Below are 8,102 nucleotides of genomic sequence, written 5' to 3' on the forward strand. Positions count from 1 at the left end.
AAGAAGAAGAAGAAGAAGATGATGAAAGAAAAAGAAAAAGAAAAAAGAAAAGCCCAGGTCCTGACAGAGTCACTGCTGAATTCTCCAAGAAATTTGGAGAAGACCTAATGCCACTACTCCTCAAAGTCTTTAATGAAATTGAAGGGAAAGCAATAATCCCAAATTCATTCCTGGAGTAAACATTACCCTGATACCGAAACCAGAAAAAACTCCAACCCAAAAAGAAAACTATAGGCCAATCTCCCTAATGAACATAAATGCAAAAATCCTCAGTAAAATACTGGCAAACAGAATGCAACAAAACATCAAGAAGATTATACACCATGACCAAGTGGGATTCATCCCAGCAATGGTTCAACATAAGCAAATCAATAAATGTAATACAGTGTATTCACAGAGCCCAAGACAAAACCAACATGATCATCTCAATGGATGCAGAAAAAGCATTTGACAAAGTCCAATACCCATTCATGATGAAAACCCTACGGAAAATTGGAATAGATAGTCTTTATCTCAATCTGATAAAAGCCATATATAATAAACCAACAGTCATCATCATATTAAATGGGCAAAAAACTGAAAGCTTTTACTCTAAAATCAGGAAGAAGACAAGGATGTTCTCTGTCACCACTCCTATTCAATGTAGTTCTGGAAACATTATCCAGAGGAATTAGACAATAGAAAGAAATAAAAGGAATACAGAGAGGAAAGAAAGAAGTTTCATTATCAATATTTGTGGATGACATGAAACGTACATAGAAGACCCCAAAACTCCACCAAAAGACTTCTAGATTTAATAACCAAATTTAGTCGTGTAGCTGGATACAAAGTCAACACACAAAAATCAGTAGCATTCTTGTACACAAATAACAAACTCACTGAGAGAGAAATTAGGGAAACAATATCTTTAACAATAGTATCCCCCCACAAAAAAAGAAATACCTAGGAATCAATGTAACGAAGGAAATAACAGATCTTTACATTGAAAACTACAATTTCAAAACTCTGAAAAAGAAAATTGAAGAGGATATCAGAAAATGGAAAAGATCCAATATAGTAAGATGGCCACACTTCCAAAATTGTTCAACAGGTTTGAGGCAATCCTGATCAAAATACTAATAGCATACCTCACAGAATTAGAGAAAACAATCCAAAACTTCTTTTGGAACCAGAAGAGACCTAGAATAGCAAAAGAAATTCTGGGCAACAAAGGCATCATAATCCCTGACTTGAGGTTATAATACAAAGCTATAGTGATAAAAACAGCATAGTACTGGTAAAAAACAACAACAAAAAATAGACCCAAGGATCAATGGAACAGACTAGATGATGCAGAAACAGCTCTACACACTTAGGCATGTTATCTTTGACAAAGAAACCAAACACCTTCACTGGAAGAAAGATAACCCCTTTAGTAAGTGGCGCTGGAAAAAACGGGCCTTCTATCTGCCAAAGACTAAAACTAGACCCTTATCTCTCACCATGCACTAAAGTAAACTTGAAATGGATCAAAGATCTAAATATTGAAACAGAAACACTAAATCTTCTAGAAGATAGAATAGGTAGAACTCTTGAAGACATAGGTGTAAGCAAAAAATTCATGAACAAAATCCCAGCTGCACAAGAATATCACAAAGAATCAACAACTGAGATCTCATATTATTAAAAAGCTTGTGGCAGCAAAGAAAACCAAAAAAAGTATGTATTGACAGTGTTCAGAAGGGAAAAAAAATTTTTGCCAGCTGTTCCTCAAACAAAGGACTACCATCTAGAATATATAAAGAATTGAAAAAATCAGACCCCCCAAAATTTAAAGACCCAGTCCTAAAACGGGCATCTGAAATGAATAGATGCTTCTCATATGAAGTAAAACCAGCAAATAAATATATGAAAAAATGTTCAACATCACTGAACATCACTTAATTATTCAAAAGATGCAAATTAAAACAACATGGAGATTCTATCTCTATCAAAACATCAACCAATAACAAAGGCATGCAGGCTGTAGAGGAAGAGGAAACCTTCTCCACTGTTGCTGGGAGTGTAGACTGAAGCAACCACTGTGGAAATCAGTGTGGAGATGCCTCAAAAAATTAAAACTAGAGATCCCATTTGACCCAACTATCCTTCTTCTTTAATTCCCAAAAGAATTAAAATCATTATATCACAGCAATATATGCACACCCATGATTGTAGCGGCACAGTTTGTAGTACCTACATCTTGGAAACATCCCAAATACCCATCAATCAGTGAATGGGTAAAGAAAATGTGGGTTTTTTTTTTAATACAGTGGAGTACTACTCTGCCAAAAAGAAGGATAAACCTGAGATATTTCTGGCTAAATGGATGCACCTTGACACCGCACTCTTAAGTGCAATAAATCAGACACACATGTTCAGATATCACGTTTTCTCTGGTGTGAGAAATTGAATGTGTAAATAAGGACTAAAAGGTATAATAGATATTGTGAAGTAGAAAGAAAATGTTCAGATATGAAGGGGAAATAGTGAGGGGGAGCAGGAAAGGAAAAGAAAAGGAATAAAATAGAAGGAAAAATGGAAACAAAGCATTCATAAATAGGGAGGGGAAGGGGAGTTGAAAGGAGGGGAAGCCAAGGGGAAAAAGAGGAATAAAGATATATCATGAACAGGTACAAGTTCCATACAGTGAAAGTTATGTACATCTAAAATGTACCAATAAGTTAAGTTTTAAAAAATAAATAAAATAAACTGGGCATGGTGGTGCACGCCTGTAATCCCAGCATTCAGGAGGCTGAGGCAGGAGGATCACTACGAGTTTGAGACCAGCCTGGGCTACAAAGTGAGCTCAAGCCTGAACTGCATGGAGAGACCCTGTCTCAAAAAAGACTAAATAAATAAATACATAAATAATCTTTTTAAAAGCTGGAACAAAGTAAATGAAAGTAGACCCAAAGAAGAAAGTGGAGCACTGAGGCCAACTTTAGCAGTGGGGGTGCCAGCTCTCCTCCTCATCCTTGTTGGAGATAGCCCTCTAGATTCAATTCATCAGTGCAGGTAATAAAGCATTTACACATCAAGAAATCTTAACAAGGCAAGGTTTACTCTTGCAAAGGGTGCAAGCACACCCCAGCAATGAGATAGCAGGCATGCAAGACAAAGGGAGATTGCCCCTTTTATCCCTATTGCAGGAGAAGGAGCTATGCTTTATATTCATTGGCCAATTCAAAGGCATACAATCTATTGCAGCTGGCTAACTCAAGTGGTGGGGTGGGGTGCACTGCTGGGTAAATTAGAGAGAGCGGATATGCCATTTGGAATGGAAAGTTCTTGGTTCTTATCTTGGGAACCAGCTGTGTTCTGGGAAGAAGTACATAGTCACCATTTCTTGGCTCTCAGGATATTAACAGAGAGGGCTGTGTAGTGAGAAGATGGCCAGGTCATTTAAATCCAAAATGGAGTTGCTTTGGCCTTGTACTTCGACAGAAAAGACAAAGCCTATTTCTCACACCCTGATCCCATGTCCTCTGCTATCTGACTTTGCAACTTCCTGATCGAGAGACAAACTCAATTTTCCCTTCTCTCGAATCTAGGCAGACTAGTAACTTGTTTTGACTAATACAAATGTGGGAAAAGAATCATGATATGCCAGTTCTAATCCTAGACCCAAAGAGACTTGCATACTCCTACTCTTCGCCTGGTCTCCTGTTTCTACTATGAGAACAAGTCTGAGATAACCCACTGGAGAATAAGTGACAAACTGAAAGACAGCCATGTGATCCTAATCATCCCAGCCAACCCAGCTATCTCCAAACATGTACGAGAGCCCAGCCAAGATCAGCAGAGACACCTACCCGGCCACAGCTGATTGCAAACCAATAGGTAAGTGAGCCTAGGTAAGTGGAAAGAACCAGCAAACCACTTTGTGGAATCTTGAGCAATAAGAAATGCTTATTGCTATAAGCCACTGAATTTGGGATGGCATGTTATACTACAATGTCATGGCAATAAATAACTGACAAGGGACATTTGCTAACAGATGGAATTTAATTTCAGTTTTCATGATATCTCTAGGCACTAGAGAAAGAAGATAAAACTCACAGTCTGCCCACGATGGTCAAATACTTCTCTGCATAAACTTAGAATCCAAGGGCTGTACTCTTACTATGCAGGAGAACTAGAAAAAACTCAACCCAACCCTACATCTAGGAAACTGCGATAGAATTGCTTGCTTTATACTTGGCAATAGCAGTTAGTGTCCGGGGAAATAATCACCTTCAGAGAATCCATCAAGTTAGACATCATACCATATCCAGTTAGAGTCACTGTACCTAAGTGAGCTAGAAAAAACTCAAACCAAGAATTAAGTATGAATGGTCCCAGAATGATAGTGTCCACCCAGGTCCCTGGTAAAATGAAATGTAAATCTTCGTTAACTCACTTTCATCTCTGGCCTGAAATGATTTGTACAGATAAAGTTCCAAAGAAAATGCACAATTCACAGCCAATGTCACTAAACACTCAAGAAAACATGGCACCATGAATAATGTGATGGTTTTCAACTTGTCTGGGTTAAGGGTTACCCAGATAGCTGGTTAATATATATTAACCCTCACCATCGTTGGTGGGCACCATCTAATCCATGGATGGCCCAGTAAGAACAAAAAGACCAAGGAAGGGCAATTTCCTCTTTCTTCTTGAGCTGGGATAATGTCTTCTACTGCCCCTAAACACTGGTGATCCTAGTTTCCAAGCCTTCAGCCCCAGACTGCAGCTTAGGTCAATGGCTTCCTTTGAAAATAGCCTGAATTACACTCCCAGCTTTCCTTAATTTTCAGCCTTCAGACATTATATGAGACTTCTCGGCACCCATAATTATGTAAGTTCTTTCCCATAATAAAATCCCCTCTTGTATATGCATATGTATATCTCTATCTCTATCTCCATCTACACCTATATCTATATCATAGATTATTATTTCTCTGGAGAACTCTGATACAACCAGGAAAAGCGACAAATAGCAGAAACACGCTTGTCAAGAGCTCAACTATAACCGGGCATGGTAGCGCGCACTTGTGATCCCAGCACTCAGGAGGCTGAGGCAGGAGGGTCATTGGGAGTTTGAGACCATCCTAGGCTACAAAGTGAGCTCAATGCCAGCCAGAACTGCATAGCAAGACCCTGTGTCAAAAAAAAGGGGGTTGCTGGGGATATAACTCAGTGGCACAAGCACCTGCCTGGCAAGAGTTAGGTACTGAGTTCGATTCCCGGTACCAAATAAAAATAAATAAATCAAAAAATAAGTTTAAAAAACCCTCAACTATTAGAATCATGAAACACAGAACATAAATCTGTTTAGGATATTTAAAGAAATAATCTTACTGCCTTTGGCTTATTCTTCTTGTCTTATTGTGCTGGCTGGATTCTACAGTACAATGTTGAATCCAAGATGGTGGGTATATTTGTCATATTCATAACTTTAATGCTTCTGATTTTCTTCTTGAGTATGACATGTAGACTTTTTAGAGATCCCTCTTGATCATGTAATGGAAGTCCCATTTTATTTCTAATTCACTAAGAGTTTCCATCAAGTGTATATAATTTTTAAATTACATCACTTATAATAGCCAGAGTAATAGATATAGTGTTAGCTATTTAATAATAAATCTAATAAAAGATGCATGAAAATATAAATACTGAAAGTCATTAAAAATGTTTTTTGTCTTTTTGAGATAGGGTTTTACTATGGAGTCCAGGGTGCCCTTGAATTCACTTCGTAGGCTGGCCTCGAACTCACAGTGATCCTTCTGCCTCAGCCTCTGAAGTGCTGGGATTACAGGTGTGTGCCACCACACCTGCCTGGAAGTCATTTAAAAAGACAATAAATGAAGAAATATTTCACATTCATGGATACAAAAACTGTAATTTTGAAATAATGTTAATTCTTCCCACACTGATCCCTGAATCCAACATAATTTCCATCAAAATAGTATGTAATTCTAAATGCATGATTCTACATCTAATATGGAAAAGTAAGGAGCCAGGAAAGACTAAGACATTTTTAAAACTTTTTATTGTGGAAAAAAAAAATTGGGGGGCAGGATCTTGCTATGTAGTTTAGGCAAGCCTTGAATTCATGACACAGCCCAGGCTAGCCTTTAACTCACAGTGATCCACCTGCCTCAGCCTCCCAAGTGCTGGGATTACAGCCTTGCACCACCACATCCTACCTCCTGTTTCGTTTTCTAATTCTTCTCATACACTGTAATCAATTGATGTCACTTAAGGTATTTTTTAACCTATATATTCCCTGCCTCTCTTTTTTTAAAATAGCAACTTTATTTGTTGAAGAAGCCAGATTGATTATCCTAAGAATTTCCCACAGTTTGGATTTTGCATGTGGCTTTGCCATATTTCTCTACTGCCCATATTTTCTGTAAATTGCTAGTTAGTTCTAGAGGTTTGATCAGGTGCTGTTTCAATTTGGGGAGCAAGAATTTTCCATGTGGGGCTGGGGATTTAGCTCAGCGGCAAAAGCGCCTGCCTGGCAAGCGCAAGGTCGTGAGTTCGGTTCCCGGTACCGGAGAAAAACAAAAAAAAAAAAAAAAAAAAAAAAAAAGAATTTTCCATGTATGGTAGTGTATGTTTTCATTAGTAGATATACTTGGTTGTCTCTCTTTCTATGATGTCTCTGTTATAAATCAAATGTTGGTATATCAGCTACATAATTCCCTATTCAGTTACAGGCTGGAACATTTCCATAAGAGAAATTTCCTTTGCAATAGGGAAAGGGAGCAAGAGGTAGAGGGAGGGGGAGAGAGGGAGGAAAAGAGAAGGGGATGAAAAAAGAATTAAGATATGTTAGGAACATGTATAACTTCCTATGAGGAATGAAATGCAAACCCGAACTAATAAAAATTGAAAAAATAAGAAACTTCCTTCCTCGACTGTCTTAATGTACAACTTATACATAAAAAGCAGGAAAAAACATTCATTCCCATTCAGTTTTGGTTTTAAAAACAGTGAGTCAGAAGGGAAAAAATGAACCTTGACCTCAAAAAGTAGAAGAAAAAAAAACCTTAAGCACAAAAAAGCAATTAAAAATAGATCATTGACCTAACTGTGAAAGGTAAAATATTAACACTTCCTTGAGAAAATATAGAATACCTTTATGATACAGGGTTGAACCAATATTTCTTAAGCAGAATCCAAATAGTGCTAATTATAAGAAAATATTGAGGAGGAGAAGGGGATTAATTCGCAAAAAGAATTAAGATAAAATGTTTGTCAGCTGTTCCTCAGACAAAGGATTACTATCAAGAACATATAAAGAACTAAAAAAAAAAACCAAAAAAACAGACCTCCTAAATTTAAAGAGCCAATCCAAAAATGGGCATCTGAAGTAAATACACTTCTCAGATGAAGAAATACAAACTGCAAACAAATATATGAAAAAATGTTCAACATCACTGGTCATTCAAGATATGTAAATTAACACAATATTGAGATTCCATTTCACCCTGGAAAGAATGGCTATCATCAAGAAATCAACCAATAACAAATGCTGGAGGGCTGTGGGGAGAAAGGAACCCTTCTCCACTGTTGGTGGGAGTGTAGACTGGAGCAACCACTGTGGAAATCAGTGTGGAGATTCCTCAAAAATCTAGGACTGGAGGTCCCATTTGACCCAGCTATTCCTCTTCTGGGTATCATCCCAGAAGAATTTTAAAAACATCCAATCACAGTAATATATGTGCACCCATGTTTACAGCAGCACAATTTGTAATTGCTAGATCTTGGAAACAACCCAAATGCCAATCAACCAAGGATTGGATAAAAAGACGTGGTCTTTTTAGGCAGTGGAGTACTGCTCAGCCATAGGGAGGGATAAACTGGAGACTTTTATAGGTAAATGGATTAAACTCAAGACCATACTCATAAGTGAAATAAACAAGATGCACATGCACAAATATCCTATTGTCTTCCTAGTGTAAGGAGCTGAAAGTGTAAATAAGATCCAAAATGTACAATAGGTATTTTTAAATGGGAAGAAACTTCAAAAGGAAAGAGAAACTGGGATGGAGGAATGGAGAAAAGAAGGAAAAGCAAAAAATAAATAAATT

Source organism: Chinchilla lanigera, unplaced genomic scaffold (genome assembly GCF_000276665.1).
Source record: "Chinchilla lanigera isolate Chin_1 unplaced genomic scaffold, ChiLan1.0 scaffold00051, whole genome shotgun sequence".
Taxonomy (NCBI): domain Eukaryota; kingdom Metazoa; phylum Chordata; class Mammalia; order Rodentia; family Chinchillidae; genus Chinchilla; species Chinchilla lanigera.